Source organism: Delphinapterus leucas, chromosome 8 (assembly GCF_059928025.1).
Source record: "Delphinapterus leucas isolate spDelLeu-1000000601 "Yukka" chromosome 8, BTC_Dleu_Yukka2, whole genome shotgun sequence".
Lineage (NCBI taxonomy): Eukaryota > Metazoa > Chordata > Mammalia > Artiodactyla > Monodontidae > Delphinapterus > Delphinapterus leucas.
The window spans coordinates 38972710-38990001 of NC_143136.1; the positions used below are offsets into that span (position 1 = coordinate 38972710).

Consider the following 17292-nt stretch of genomic DNA (forward strand, 5'->3'; position numbering starts at 1 on the left):
GTTGCCGTTTTGAGTTAAAGTATGATAATAAATACTGGGTGTGAAGAGGGGATGTTTCTTTTGGTTCTAGAGCATTTTGAGATAGTCATGCTGTGGGACTTAGACTTTGCTATTCATAAAGATTCTGCATCATGAGAGAAAGTCCAGTTGAGGGGTGCAGAACATCTCCCATTCGCCTAGTCAGTTATTTATTTATTTATTTATTTATTTATATTTGACTATTACCACTGCATCCAAATCTAATTATGGCACTCTTCCATCTAGCTATTTTGAGTTTAGAGACTGGGGTGGGGGATAAGATACTAGGGGCAATGTCATGATAATCATGACTGCGTACAAAATAACAGATTCTAGAACCAGAAGGACCCTAAAGATAATCGAAAATTCTTAAACTATAGATGAGGAAACTGAGAGACTGATGGAAACCTTCACGTAAATAGCCACACAGCTATTGAGAGTCATTGTTTGGGATCATAACCTGTGATTCTTGATACCCCATTCAGTGTTCCTCCTATTACACCACTTTGACTATTTGGTTTTTTCTCACATTCAGAGCATGGACAAACATATAGCCTATGTCCTTAGCCTCTGACTTCAGATCGAATAAATCTTAGGTTTTCTAACATGCCCCTTGTTCCCATTAAGAAGTGGAAAGTGAATTGGAGTACTGATTTGGAGGAATGCCTAGGACTCGTTTAACCTCCTACAACTTGTGGCACATGAGTTGTCAGTGAAAGAACTCAGAAGGTGCTGGATGACTTGAAACGTGAGGCTTTTCAAAAGAATCATTAAAAGGTTTTTATGTATTCAGAGTGAAATCTTCAGTATTGAGATAGAGAATAACCCATCTGTTTTGCATTGAGAGCAATGCTTGGCTCTGATGCGAGTATTCAGCTAAATTCAACAAGCATTTAAATGCCTACCATGTGCCAGGCAGTGTGCTAGGCACTGGGAATACAGATGATTAATAAAACATGAGCTTTGTTTTGTAGGAGCCTATAGCCAGTGGGAGAAGAGACATGTGAACACATAACTTAAGTATAATCTTTAAGTGCAACATATGCACAGAGCACATGGTGGCAGAAAGGTCCAGTTCAATATATGCTTTCATTTGTTAACTTAGGCTTAGTAGGAAGAGCACTGAGCAAGGAGTACAGCAATTAGGTTTTAGTCCCAGCACTGCACTGCCTGACTGTGTGAGCTGGTATAAATCAGTTAGCCTCTTCTCTCTGTGTTAGGGAAAGGAAGAATCATGGTGAACTTCTAAAAGGTTATTGGGAAAATTAAACAAATGACTATGAAAGTGTTTTGAAACTACTGTCTGCCACATAAATGCAAGTATAAACATTTTGGAAACATAACTTTTTTTGAACCATAAAGCTCATATTCTTTGCCCAAGCTCTCCATATAAGCATTCATTATCAAGTATTTATTGCACACCTACTCGGTGCTAGACATCCTTCTCCATCTTGGGATACAGCAGTGAATAAAACAGAGTGGATCTCTTTTTGTGGAGCTTATATTTTAGAGGGGGAAAGACAGAAAATAAACCAATAAGCAATAAAATATCAGGATTGTCAAGTGAGTACAGTGCAGATAATAAAAACAGGATAATCTGATAGGAATGATTGGGTAGACTTATACTGGGGGTCAGGAAAGGCCTCTCTGAAAAGTGACATTTAAGCTGAATGACGAGAAGGAAAAAGCCATGCCAATGATAGGAGTTTTCTAGGCAGAGGGAATAGTTCTAGCATAATTCCTAGGCGGGAATGAGCTTATTAGTAGGTTTCAAGAATGGAAAGAGGGCCAGTGTGGCTATAGCAGAGTGGATAAGGGGGAAATGAGACATGATGGGGGTCAGAGAAACAGACAGAGGTTGGATCACAGAGCACTTTGTAAGCTAGCATAAGGAGCTTGGGTTTTATTCTAAGTAGAGGGGAGACCAGTGAAGGGTTTTAAGAAGCAGAGTAACAGGTTTGAATTTTTAGGAGACCACTTTGGCAGCTGGTGGAGAATGAATCATAGGCCACAGTCTTGTGGCAGTGAAGGTGAGAGAGAATACGGGCTTATAGCAGAGAAGTTGATAGAAGTTGAATGTATGTAGGGCATTATTGAAGGTGGTATCCACAGAATCCTCATGGCTCAGATAAGGGGTGCTGTGGGAAAGAGAAGAATCAGAGATGGCACCTTGAATTTTGACCAGAGAAGTTCAATCGACTGAGGGAGGAATTAACTGGGGGTAACAGGAAAGGAAGAGGCTGTTAAGAATTGCTTTGGCCATGTCAATTTTGACGTGCCTATTAGACATCCAGGTAGAGATGACAAGAAGAAAGTGGGGTCCATGAATCTGGAGTCTAGGAATCATTGACAGATGGAGCTGGAGGAAGTTGCCTTGAGGGAGTGTGTACATAGAGAAGAGAAGGAGACCTAGGGTGCAGGCTGAGCAGAGCAGCGGAGGCACAGAAGCCTGAGAAAGCGTGGTCAGGAAAGAAAAGCAAGAGAGTGACATGTCCTGGAAGCAATAAGAAGAAAGTAGCATATGATCAAGTAGAGGGAGTAATCAACAGTTAGAGCTGAGAAGTCAAGTACTGTTAAGAGTCAAGAATTGACCACTGGGCTTGGCAACATGGTAAGGGAGATCACTGCTGTCTTGACAAGATGAATGGGGATAGAAGTTGGAATGAAGTGAGCTGGGGAGAAAATGTAAGGCGAGGAAGTGGCTATTTTGGCTGCAGAGCATTCCCTCGAGGAACTTGCTGTGAAGAAGGCTAAAGCAATGGGGTAGTGCCTGGTGGGGCATTCAAAATAAAGTGAAGGCATTTTAACATTTTGTGTTAAAAATGGATATGATGTAGTAGACATTGTCCAGATGACATTGATGATTCAGGAGAGAGGATAAGTGCAGGAGATAAATATTTGAGAAGATGAGAGCACAGGTCAGGAGCTCAGACTTCAACAGGAGCAGAAGCATTTCATCCAGAAGGGTGGAAGGCAACGGAGAGAAGATGTGTCTAGAAGCAGGCCAGCAGTAGATCTGCCAATGAAGATATGAGTCTGTTCACTTCTGCTTTTTATGCATTTGAATGTTTTTTATGCATGTGGTAGAGAGGTGGAGGAAAGAGGTAAACATGTGACATAGTCACCTAGGGAAATAAGAGAATACATGTATTTGAGCAGTGTAGCAAGGTTGCATGGCAGTATTGAGTCCCATGCAAGATTTGTGGTCAAAAGACTGGTGAGCATCCTTGTGTTTGGTTTTGTTTTGTTTTTCTAGCAGCTGGGCTGCAGATGAGGTTTAAGTAGGTTGCTAGGTTTAACTACTGTTGAGCTTTGCCATGGGGCACCACAGAAGGGGAAAAGGAAGATGGATTCGGAGGGTGATTAAAAGAATAGACCAAGGAATCTAGCAGGATGAGGAACATATTGATTTCTTGGGGGTGATTGACAGAGAAAATGAATTGAAAGGCTTGAGACAGAGGATTTCTGGAGTGGGAACATTGAAGCTGGTGAGCTAGAAGGTCAGAGGTCCTTGGGTACAGAAATATGCCCAAAAGACAGGAAACAGTTTCCAAGATAATAAAATGTCTCAGGAGTGAAAATCCCTTTGCGATTTAATGCCAGTGTTTTGAGGGTTTCTCCACAATTAAAAGAAAAGAAATGTCATTACATTCTCAAATTATAAACTTTTGACTAGGAGAGGCATTAGAAGACCCTCCAAAACCTTCCTGACTGGTCGGACCAGGTTTACTGGGTGTTGGGAAATGAGGACATCATTTTCTTCTACTGAAAGATGTAGGGAGAGACTTTGAAGACTCTCTATTCCTACATTATCCTAGCAGATATGGCAGAAAACAGCATGACTAATGCTTTGGGCAACTAAATAAACATTCCTGGGGAGAGTCGTAAGGAGAATTATGCTTTTTGACTCTTAAAGTTCATAGAATGGGACTCATAGCGAGTCTCCAACTCCAGTACCATGTACCTCCTCATCTATCAACAGTGATTTAAAAAAATGAACTTTAGGGCTTCCCTGGTGGCGCAGTGGTTGAGAGTCCACCTGCCGATGCAGGGGATGCGGGTTCTTGCCCTGGTCCGGGAAGATCCCACATGCCGTGGAGTGGCTGGGCCCGTGAGCCATGGCCGCTGAGCCTGCGCGTCCGGAGCCTGTGCTCCGCAACGGGAGAGACCACAACAGTGAGAGGCCCGCGTACCGTAAAAAAAAAAAAAAAAAAAAATTGAAGTTTATCCAATGTGGATACTGCAAGTTTCTACAGATCCTCCAATTGTAAGAAAGCTGTTTATTGTATGGATGCAAACAGAAAACTTTCCCCTAGAACTTAATTGAATATAGTAAAAACCTAATATAACATGGTTAGCCAGGCACAGCCAATGAGTGGTTCCATTGTATATTATCAAAGTGAAATGGCACCTAAAACTTTGATCTTAGGTGAATATGAGGCCTAAACCATATTCATGTAAAATAATTTTAAAAGAAAGACTGGGTGCTATAGAAAATATTGGCAGTGTGGTGCTGAAGTAGGACAATGTGCTTGATATACAACCTGTGAAAACATGAAAAAGCGTCTGGCTTACAATCTGGCTACATATATTAAGATGGGAGATGGACCCGTTCCTGTTTTTTTAATTTCCTTCAAAAGATCTGAGGTCCTATCACATTTTGTCATTCTTCTTCCCTGTTACTTCCTTACACCTCCTGGTCTTATAGCTGTTGTTATCTTCTCTGCAAAGAAAGAATTTTCCAGAATGTTTTGGTTCATTTTCTTGAGAGCTTTTAAGTGTTAGAATTTTTTCACTGACAAGAGATAGCTGTAAAACTTTAGGGAAATGACTCAGTCTCCTAAAATAAATCACGTAAGTTGCTGAGGACTTGATAATCAAGTCACATTTTGCAGAAATGAGCTGCACAGTATAAATGTCTTTTGGAAAGGACATTTAGAAAATTATGGCATCTTGAAGATCTGAGGGTTTGCACTTAAAGAATCTCTTTCATTTGATGAGATGAATTTTTAATGACAGAGTCTACCTTTCCCTAGAAGTCTTTTTAATAGTTTATATGTAATCTCAAGTGTGTGTGTAAAACAGAAACATTTAGTGATCTGTTGCTTTACTAGTATGATAATGTTCCACAAAACATCTATTTAACACTTTCTTACACATTACATTAACCATCAAAGAAAGAATCAAAATGCATTTAGTTAAGTGTCATTTTGGTAGCCTGCGGCTATTTTGTACTTACTAGCTGTCTCTTTGCCTGTGGTTCTACCCTATCTGGCACAATTAAAGCTGGTTATTAGTTGGGGAGAGCCTCAAAAGAATAAAAAACCCCAAGGCAAAGAGATTTATTTGTTGGTTAATTCTTACTTTATTTGCTTTACAAATATTTAAGTTTCCTTCATAAGAACTCATTTGGTCTCCCAAATTAAATTGTCAGCCACAGAAACTGTGTTTGCTCTCCTACAGTGTGCTCTTCTTAGGGGGGTTCCAGGCCATTGTCAAAGGTATGCTGCAGTAATTTGTATTAGGTACCATGAAAAACATATCATTCAATATGCTACATTATTCATTTTGAAAAATGCCATTAAATGCATGACAGAGGAACATTATGGAGCATAATATCTCTCAGGGGGACTGAACAATCAAAGCAGAAGTAGCCGAAGTAACCTATGCTGTGCAGGTGCTCTGTGCACAGCATTTATGGCTAAAAGCCTCTCACTTGGATTCTCATGTCAGACAACAGTTCCAAAGTTTCCTTTTGACTAAGAATAAAAAATATACTGTTTGCAAACCATCCCCCCCAAAACCAAATCCAACGTCTGTTAAATTGTAAAGTGCTATATAATGGCTTAATTATTGAATTTCTGACAAAAGCTTGCTATTTCTTTCTTGCTTGCTTGCTTTCTATCTTTTTTTTTTTTTTTTTTTTGTAACTTAAGGTTTTTGTGGCAAATTTCTCTCCTTGGGATGCCTAATTGTAGCTAGCTAGTACTCTCTCCATTTGATGATCCTATAAATGGTCACCATCCTTTGATTCAATGTTTTAACTTATCTGGGGAATTTTGTTTTCCATTGGAAATCATATTGATGAATAAAGTATTGCCATTAATAAAACTTTTTTTGGTAAGATTATGAATGAAGCTCTCTAAATATTCATTTCATTGAAAGGTATCTGTGAATGTAGATTCACATCTGTGTATATAAAACGTCTGTGAAAGGTATATTGTTACCTGATATGACACTTTGAAATATTTGGGAAGAAGAGGGGATGATTCATATTTTTAAAGCTGGAGTTTTTAAAGAAAAATTTTATTTAAAAATTGCTACAAGAATATTGTATTCTTTTGTAAAAATTTCAAATTGTTTCCGTTTCTCCACCAAAGGTAAAAAGTATTAATGATGGATTATGTAATAATACACATGAACACATATACATGCAAAAACAAACTTTTAAACAAAAAATGTATCATGCTAGACATATTCTTTTGTAAATTGCTTTTGTTTTCACTTTGCAATGTATCTTGGACATCCATCAATCTTGATGTTCATTGTTTTCAGCTTCCTTGTAATATTCCCTAATGTGCTTCTACCATAATTCATTTAATCATTACCCTGTTGAGGGCTATTTAGATTGGTGCCAAAATTTGGTATTATAAATAGTGCTGCAAGAAAAATTCTTACACTTACATTTTTGAGCATTTGTGTCATTATTTCTAAAAAATTAATTTCTAGGATTGCTGAGGCAAAGAATGTGCACATTTAATTTGAGGGATAGTGCAAAATATCCCTCCAGAAACATCATATCAATTTACTAAAGCCTGTTATTAACTGTGAAATTAAATTAGAAATTGCTCAAATGATAGCGGGCACAAGTCTGCTGAATGATTAAGGCATACATCACAGATGAAGTTGTATACCTTTTTAGGTTTCATGGAAATTTAAAAACTGTATTTAAATAGACACAAGTTGAATATAAAAGTAGGAAATTATTTTAAACTTTGTATTTTGCATTTCCTGAGAATGCAGGTTAGTGGCTTAGAGAGAGGGCAAAAGAGTCACGATTCAGTCTTGGAAAAAGAGGTGAGGGAGGGGCATCTGTAAGGAAGATGCTATCTGGAACAAGGTGGTATTTAGTCAGATTTTCATGATCTTTAAGTAAACCAACTGTGACTGGGATTGAGTCCAAGAAAGTCTTTGTGCTAGGACAATACAGATCTTTAAGCTATGGAATAGAATAACAGAATTTCCTGTGCATATTTGGTTTATAAAAATAGCCTCTTTGAAAGTCCATTTTCAAGTTTCAAATATCCCGTGCTTCTGAACTATTTCTAGGCTATCCTGTTTCAGTCAAAGGGCTTGATTTTAATACAATGCATAAGCTTATCTTTTCACTCAACAGCAAAAATGCTATATCTTTTCCAGAGGTATGCAGGCATTAGTCATATACCCTATCCTCCTTCCCCCCAACACGAAAATCCTTCCTCTGTCTGTCCCATTTCCTTGCTGATGTATGTAACAGGAGTGATGCAGTTTCTCTGCAATGTTGGCAGTTAAAATTAGGCTGTCCCTTTTGGAAAGGCCTCAAGAATCCCACAGTGAAGGTTACAAAGACACCAAACACTATTTACTATGATTAGAAAGATTGTTGAAAATTTGAGATTTGGTTCTTACATTTATGAAAAAGTTCCTGAGAAATTGGCCTGAGGAAGAGAGCCAATTAATTTCTTATAAGACAAATTCTCCATACTTCTAGATTCTAGCATTTTTTTATTATTCTAAGAGGTTCTTATAATTCAGTTATTGATAATGTAATATTGAGTACCTACTGTATTAGGACCTTCTCCAGGAGTTTATTTCAATCGAGAAAAGCTTTTGTTGTACTGAAAACTTGGCAGAGTCTACTGAGACTATTTTCTTGCCTTGAAAATGTCAGTAGATACGGCAATGAAAGGCTACTGAACCATTTATTCAAAGATGTGTTAACATTTGCTTATAATTTGAAGTATCCTTTTGAGAAGAGTTAGGCCTGCAAGTCCAAGCATCTTTCAGTCCTACGTAGGAGACTATGTGGTTAGAACATCGGCATTGATGTTCAGTAGGCCTGGGTTTGAATCCCATCTTTGTCACTAATAGTGGCTTGTACTTAGGCAAATTATGTGAATTACAGTTTCATCGTCTGTCAGGTGGGCACCATAACTCTTATGGGACTGGAGAAAGAAATTAATACATGTTCATAAAGTGCACAGCACCATACTTGACTTGGAGGAAGAGCTCGATCATGAGTTACTATTCTTTTTTTTTTAATTTAATTTTGTTTTTTACTGAAGTATAGTTGATTTACAATGCTGTGCCTTCTCTGCTCTACAGCACAGTGACTCAGTTATATGCATATAAACATTCTTTTTATTTATGTTCTTTTCCATTACGGTTTATCCCAGGATATTGAATACAGTTCCCTGTGCTGTACAGTAGGACCTTGTTGTTTATCCATTCTATATGTAATAGTTTACATCTGCTAATCCCAAACTTCCAGTCCTTCCCTCCCCCAGCCCCTCCCCCTTGACAACCACAAGTCTGTTCTCTATGTCCATGAGTCAGTTTCTGTTCTGTAGATAGATTCATTTGTGCCATATTTTAGATTCCACATATAAGTGATATCATACGGTATTTGTCTTTCTCTTTCTGACTTACTTCACTTAGTATGATAATCTCTAGTTGCATCCATGTTGCTGCAGATGGCATTATTTCATTCTTTTTTGTGACTGAGTAGTATTCCACTGTATATGTGTACCACATCTTCTTTATGCATTCATCTGTCCATGGACATTTAGATTATTTCCATGTTTTGGCTATTGTGAATAGTGCTGCTGTGAACATAGGGGTGCGTGTTATCTTTTTGAATTATAATTTTGTCCGGGTATATGCCCAGGAATAGGATTGTTGGATCATATGGTAATTCTATTTTTAGTTTTCTGAGGAACCTCCACACTGTTTTCCATAGTGGCTGCACCAGTGAGTTGCTATTCTTATAGTTGGCACTGCATTCTCTGTTTTGTGGAAACTTAAAATAGTGCTTCCCAGAGTTTTTCACCAGAAAATTCCTACTGCAGATAGCAGTGGTTAAGTAACATTGGCCTCTGAAAGTATAGCTCGAAGTGGTCTGCTACTGGGATGGAATTATTTGAAGTCTTGTTTTCATATAGAAATGTATGTTTTCATAGAGAACTGCTTTTTAAAAATTACTAATTAGATTACTTAATGTTACTTAGCCCTCCCCGTTCTTCTTCAAATCTTTGAATAAAATTATGCTCCATGTTTGTAATAGGACTGGGAGGGTCCCCGGCATACCTGTGCATTCTTCTGGAGCGTGCATGCTCAAGTTAAGAACCATCGCCCAGAACTATTGAGACCTGAATGCAGTTGTCATTTTGAGATTAAGAATGGATTTGGGGGCCAACATGTCATTACTGATTGAAACAAAATAATAACATTGGATTGTAAGCATATGTTGGTTTGCTAGCCATACTTCTATCTCCATTTTTAAAATTTACTTCTTCTTGGAGTTATTGGGCACCCGAATCTATAGAATACCATAAACCCTTTACTCTCACTGGGGAGACAAGATATGGAGTACAAGATATCAAAAGATTCATATCTGCATACAGGGACATATGATTAGATGAGAAATGAGTGGTGTGGATAGTAAATTACACGTTTAAGAAAGAAAGATTCTACTTTGGACTGGAAGTCAGAGGTGGTTTCATAGAGGTTCATAGAGGATTTGATTAGAGTTTGACGAATAGGTGGGATTTGATTCATTGGAAAAAGGGCACCTTAGGGGTATTTCTTCTTCTTCTTTTACCTTCTCATATCCAAACTGTTTCTAAACCTTAATTGCTATGTCTTTTACCTTATCCAGAAACACCCAATTTATTAAACTATAGTAATTATATATCTCTTTTACAACTACTTATGTTAATTATATAACCTATTCTTCTCCTTGAAGTTGTTAAACATGTTTATTTAGCTGGCTGCATTTTGCTAGATGTCTGTTTCTCTGCACACATAATCAAAATGTTTTTTTCCCCAAGGACTTGGCCATATTGTTTTGTCTTCAAAACCCTTAACTTCACCATTAGTCTTCGTCGTCAAATTCAGAGTCCTTCTCATCTAGCCAGGGTTCCTTCCAGGACAGTGTGTCCTCCCTCATTACTCACAAGGGTACATACTGACTTCCCAGGCCATTTTATCCCCTTCTCTCCCTGCTTCTCACTCCCACCATCTCCATTTTTTCCCCCTTTTATGTCTCCTTCTCCCCTTTGATTGCCTGAAAACACCTACACCTTCTTAAGAAAACTCCACATCCCGCTGATGTACCTTAGGAAAGGCATGCTTTCTGCAGGATTGTCAGAGCTTTGTGGAAACGAAGACTTGTTCTTATTCTTACAGCCCTTCCATAAACATCTTTGGGTGCAAGTGAGGAAGATGAGGCAAGTGAAGCAGTGGTGTGGAGGCATTCTGTTGAGTTTTAAAGGACTCTACATTGGAAGCATTTGAAAAATTTGGTGTGTATGGAAGGAAATGGTAGCTAAGCAAGTCAGTGGAGACCCATAACCTAAAGAATTTAACTACTTCCAAGGGAAAACAGATTTTGGCAGCTGAGCACCTTAATAAAATGGGAAAGGGGCCTTGAGTGTTCACAACTAATGATGCTCTCTGCTATTTGGTGGGAGATGAAGGGGGTTCTGTCATTATTGTTACCTGCAAAGTTGTGCAGAGAGCTAGCAAACCTGTTAACCATAAACAGAAAATGTTTTTTTAAAAAAATAATAGAAAGAAAGAAGCCACAAAACACAAACTCACTCCTGTCCTCGCAGTTCACTGCTTTCCCCATTAAAAGAATTTAAGAATTGACAAGTCCAGGTCCTTATTTGTGTGTGTAGATGCAGGTCATCGAGTTGGTATGAAGTGGGGTAGGTACACGATGGTTCCAGGAGGTGAATGTCAGTAAGCTCTTGGGGAAGGGAGTGGAAGGCCTACTTTCAGAAGTGAGATTTCTCTGGTACCTGAGTCATATTAAGCACTACCTTACGAATACCTTCATTTGTTCTTCTGGAGTAGAAGGCACAATATAATGTCTTTCCTCTGTCACATCAAACTGTAAATAGCTCTCATTCTTCCATATGCAGAAGGCTTCACAAAGGCAGTTTTTGTTTTTTGAAGTGGAATATGTAAACACCTAACCCTATATATTATCTATGAGACAGTAATTTGCTGGAACCTTCAGGGACGTTGCCACAGTCCTAACCAGGCCACTTTTACTCATGCTTGTTTCCTTCTTACCTCTGTAAACACTCAGCTTGTTTACCACTAAAGAATTGCCTGTAGGCAAGAATCTAAGTATCTAAGGGTATTAATTTGGGACATATTTCTCAAAAAGGAGAAAGCAATAGAGATACTTTTATAGCTTATGTTGAACACTTAAGAATTATTCCTTAGAAGATCAATACAGTCTTATATACTGTAACAAGAAATGTATAAGAATTCCTGTTTTTACATGTTTATTTTTATTTCCTTTATTAGATATTCAGTAAATCTTTAAAAATGGCATTTCAGAACTCTTCTCCATGTGATAATTTACTACCTATTTTTAGTCCTGTGTAGTTTTTCTTTAATCACTATGTAAAGAGACCCTGAGAATTGACCCATATGTGTTTATCTAAAAACCATTTCTGTACTTTGAATTATAAACTTCTCAATTCCTTCTACCTATTGATTATCTTTGTATATTTTTTATTGTATTTAGACATGCAAACTGCCCACCCCTCAGTCCCTGGGAACCACCATGCTACTTTCTGTCTCTATAAAGTTGACCATTCTAGGTACCTCATATAAGTGGAATCCTACAAAATTTGTCCTTTTGCTACTGGCTTATTTCACTTAGCATAATGTCTTCAAGATCAAACCATGTTGTAGCGTGCATCAGAATTTCTTTCCTTTTTAAGGCTGAATAATATCCCGTTATGTGTGCCAGATTCTGTTTATCCATTCATCCATTGATGGACACTGGGCTGCTTCTACCTTTTGGCTATTGTGAATAATGTTGTTATGAACGTGGATGCATAAATAGCTGTTCAGGTCTCTTTTTAGTCCCTTTGGGTACATACCCAGAAGTGGAATTGCTGGATCATGTGGTAATTCTCTGTTTGATTTTTTGAGGAATTGCCATATTGTTTTCCACAGTGGCTGTATCAGTTTTCAGTTACACTAGCAATGCATATGAGTTCTTATTTCTGTTTTGTTTTGTTTTGATGCTAGATATCCTAATGCGTGTGAAGTGATATCTCATTGTGGTTTTGATTTGCGTTTCTCTAATGATTAGTGATGTTGAGCATCTTTTCTTGTGCTTATTGCATTTATATATCTTTGTTAGAGAAATGTATATTCAAGTCCTTTGCACATTTTTTAAAACCAGGTTGTTTGTTTTTTTGTTGTTGAGTTGTAAGAGTTCTTTAAATATCCTGGATATCAAACCCTTAACATTGCAAATATTTTCTCCCATTCTGTGGGTTGCCTTTTCACTCTGTTGATAGTGTCCTTTGATAGACGAAAGTTTTTAGCTTTGATGAAATCCGATTTATCTATTTTTTCTTTTGTTGCCTGTGTTTTTGACATCATAGTCAAGAAATCGTTGCCAAATCCAATGTCATGAAGCTTTCCCCCTATGTTTTCTTCTAAGAGTTTTACAGTTTTAGCTCTTATGCTTATGTCTTTGATCCATTTTGAATTAATTTTTGTATATGATGTAAGGTAATAGTCCAACTTCATTCTTCCATATGGGGATATCCAGTTTTCCCAGCACCATTTGTTCAAAGGACTGTTTTTTCCCCTTTGAGTGGCAAACATTTTAAAGAAGAATATTTGCAAATTCATTTTTTTTTTCTCTCAGAGAGGCATTGTGGTATACAATATTGGGTTTTGGAATCATACAAACCTGAGTTTAGATATACCTCTGTTGCTAACTAACTATATGATCTGGGGCGAGTTAACTGACCTTTCTGGGCCAGGATATTGGATGAATCATCCATCTGTCTGGCTCCTGTATCTACTTCTAGATGGTCTGAAATTTGTCATGAACTAGAGGGGTAGTGCTTATTGACTCACTAAAGTTGCAAAACCAGCCCCAGGTTTAGGCAAATGATGGAGGAAAGTATATTATTCTCAGTCAAGGTACAGCAGAATTTAGTTTCCCTTTAATTAATTTGTCTTATACCTTAGGTGGTGAGAGAAATAGAAAACAAATTCTTATTTCTCACTCTTATTATCTGTAATATTCTTTTTCTGGGATAATTTTCTAGGTGTATAAAAGTTTTACATGCAAAGAGTGATATTTTCATGTCTTCCTTTTCTCTATTTATTTATTGCTGTTTCTGTGTTGATTTCTATTGTTTTTGTATTTCTTTCATGTTTTCCAGCAATATTTCTGAAACATTTGGGTGGCATTTGGCATTTTTGTATTTTATTTCTTAAGGGGAATGATTCATACTTTTCCATTAACTGTGCCTACTTCCTAGATTTATAAACCATTATTCTCACGTTTTAGAAGATGGAATATGTTGTGTTCCATTGCTGACTAAAAAGTAACAAACAAATCTCTCCTAAGTTCTTGACTTGAACATTTACTATTAAAAGAATAAATTTCTTTTATATAACACAGTTCCTTAAGCTTTTGTACATGGCATTTTAATTAATGAGTAAAGCTTAAAATCAAAGAACCAGGAGGATTCTTAAAGGCCACATAGCCCTGACACAGAAAATAGGTTTCATCTTACATGCCTACCTAAATTGAATAGTAGAAGCTACGCAGAGTACTATGTTTAGTAAGATTGACGCTTCATTCTGGAAAGAGTTGTGTAAGTAATTAGCATGACTAGGAGATGGAGAACAATATTATTTCATTCTATTCTATTCTATTACCAATCTTAATATGATCTGTTTTACAGATTAGAAAACTGAATTTAAAAAGAAAAATTATTTGGACAAATTTATTGTACATAGCATACCTGTAGTGGGTTGAATAGTGTCCTCCCAAAGTTTGTGTCTACCTGAAACCTCAGACTATGACCTTATTAGATCTTAGCAAATATAATTAAGATAAAGTTGGATTGGATTAAGGTGGGACTTAAATCCAATGACTGGTGTTCTTAAAAGGAGAGGGCAAAACAAAGACACAGAGAAGGTCCAGGTGAAAACAGAGGAATAAATTGGAATGGTGCACCAAGGATTGCCAGGAACCATCATAAGCTAGGAAGAGGCAAGGGAGCATGATCTTGTCAACAAATTGATTTTAGACTTTTTGCCTATAGAACACTGAGAGAAAAAATTTCTGTTGTCTTAAGCCACTTAGTTTATGATACCTTGTTATGGCAGTCCTAGGAACCTAATATAATATCTGGGGCTAGAAAACACACTTCCTTATTCTGGTCCCAAGGAATTAAGTGCAGTGTGAGAGAGAAAGCATAGAAGACCTAAACTTCAAAAAATGGAAGCTGTATGGGATTACACTTGGTAAACCTTTGGGTTCCAATTGCGAGATCCTACAATCTAAAACATACATTAAATATTATAATAAGAACAATATTAATTCAGTACAAAAATGGCACAAGGATGTTCTTGATTGAGTGCCATATCAGTCAGGGTCCATGCAGAATGCAGATGGCCATCTCAGTTTAGGTAATTTGAGGAGCCTTTAATACAGGGACTACTTACAAGGGTATGAGCAGGGCAAAGGGAAATCACAAGGGTTGACACATGGCTAGTATCAGCAGAGTGGATACCATTACCACTCCTAGACCTGAAGATGCAAGAAGAGGGGACTGTTACTAGAACCTGGATGACAGAGAGAGCCAGGTGGAGAGGGTCACCTGGCAGGAGCTATATAACCTGCAAGAGAGCTATATGTTTAGGACTAGGGGTTTAATATCCCAACTTTCCTCTTCTCCCTCCTTTCTGTCTCTTGCTGGTACTACCTGTTGGCTAAATCCAGTTGCAATCTTGAAAGAAAAGGAGCTCAATAATGCAGTCAATACAAGTCAGTGTCCCAGGGCAGAGAGCAGAGTGGAAAGGGGCGCAGAGGGGGTAGGGGTAGGGGTGGGGCAAATGGAAGATAATCCAGCACCAATGCCAATGTGTATAAGGATATCACCATGAGGATTTCCTAGACAACATACAAAATTCAAATCAGAAAATTCCTTGTCTAAATACTTGGCCCATTCATCACAAATAAAAACAACGTTCTTGCCTGTTGTGAAGTCTTAATCTACTTATCTCCGAGCATCTTGTTTCTTACGGTGACCGGTTTTATAGCAATGTGTATTTGTTTCCAGGACAGTGAATGCATTGGCCCCAACAGGCATTAAGTAGCAGAGTGTTGTATTAATAAAAAACAACAAGGTTTTAGATGGCATTATTTCCCCCAGGAGGCTGAAAATGCATTTGCAGGAAGATGCATTCCCTGCCAGGTTATGAACTAATGGAAGTGTAATTTCTGTTTTATAGATGAGAAAATCAAGGCACAGAAAAGACTAGTACCCTGCTCAGTGTCACTTCTAGTGTGTTTAGTATTCCATGCAGTGACTTCTGTTGCTCAGTTTGAGAGGTGATCAGTGGCTGCTGGGAAGTCATGATATGGGATAGTTTGGGGGAGTACAAGGAGTTCTGGCAAGAGTGTAAAAATAATTCCCTCTGAGAATTAAACTATAAAGTTGACATATTGATCATGCCAAGTCATCTTAAAGAACTCGCAAAGTTCTCAGGTCTTTAAATCATTGAAGTAGCTAGTGAACAGCATGGATTCCAAAAACTGGTGGCCTGGATTCAAATTTAGGCTTGGTCACTTTTTTCTGTGATGTTGGGTAAGCTACATAACTTCTTTGAGTCTCAGGTACCTCATGAAAAAATGTGTGCCATGGTAGGGTCTGCCTCATGGAGTTGTAAGGAAAATTATAAGAGCTAATGAATAAAATGTACTTCATAAAACACCTGACATCAAGGAAGTACTGAGTATATAAGTATTATTATTCCAAGCCCTGGCTATAACAGACCCAGGGTTTGGAAAAATCCAAAGAGGTTATGAAAAATCAGAAGGAGTCTCAGAAGCTTAGAGCGAGCAGTGTAGTCCTTGGCAGTGTCCATCCAATCACTGTCCAGGGAGAGGATGTGCTGGCCCAAGGATGAAGTCTGTGTGGTCCCAAGGGCCAGAGGTGCATGTGTCAGATGACATTAGCCAGAGACCTTTAAACATCTGAAGTTGTTCCCCTACTTCTGATTTCTTGATACCCGGCAAACTTGTAATGATAATTTGACTTTCTGTGGAGTTTTCCTAGAAGGCCAGAGGATGCAAGAATTAGACCCCCATCAAGTGACCTTTCTTTGTCAACTTAATCTGCATTTCTGATTCTGAGTAACTCCTAGGAGCCTGACAAGATCAAACCTCTTGCAGAGCCAGGAGAAAGATCCGGAATAGTGGGGAATATCACCAAGTCACAGTCTCTCAAACTACAGTCCCCAGGCTGTTTGTAGGTATATGTGATAAAGGGTCCCGTGATCAAGTCAGTTTAAGCCGCCATGGATGTCAGAAGGCTTCTGGGAACCTTTGTACTTGCTAATTCATGTTGTGAGCCTCTAGGGGGCGGTGTAGAGTCCATCATACTCTACTCTTATTTGACCATTGGCCGCCTTTCCTAGTAACTTCTTAAAGCACTAAGGTTTCTCAAAATGCACTTTACAAAATGCTGCACTAAGGAAATATCACTCCATAAGGCTTCTTGGTAGAACATCCATTTGCCAGCAATAGACAATTTCTCAATACGGTAGTTAACTTCATGCATGGAATATTCTTCAGTTAATGGCATGAAGTCACTGTGCCGTATGGAGAGAGAACCAGACACAGGTGAAAAATTTGTCCCGAATAGTCCATAAAGTGACTGATTCACAACAGATTGCACTTCAATCACAGTTTATTATGTACCAATCTGTGCTTCAAATTCTAGGAACTGTTGCTTTCCTGTTGCCTGTAAAGGTTATCCCGTAGAGAGGTTTATACTTCTGCTGCATTTTTCACAGAGGCACTCTTCATTGTGGCAGTAGCCACGTCCCCAGTGCTAGTCTTGCTTGCCAACAAAAGCAAACGTACATAATAATCAAAAGGCAGCTCTGTAGATAGTGACTCGAGTCTGAGAAGTAAACACATCCAGTAACCCTAATGGTTTCACTTCT

General features: G+C 38.1%; 1 protein-coding gene across 9 annotated transcripts in view; it reads left to right on the forward strand.

Moving 5' to 3' along the window:
* The window catches only part of HECW2 (HECT, C2 and WW domain containing E3 ubiquitin protein ligase 2), a 456160-nt gene that overhangs the window by 204837 nt on the left and 234031 nt on the right, over positions 1-17292 (forward strand). The window lies entirely within an intron of this gene.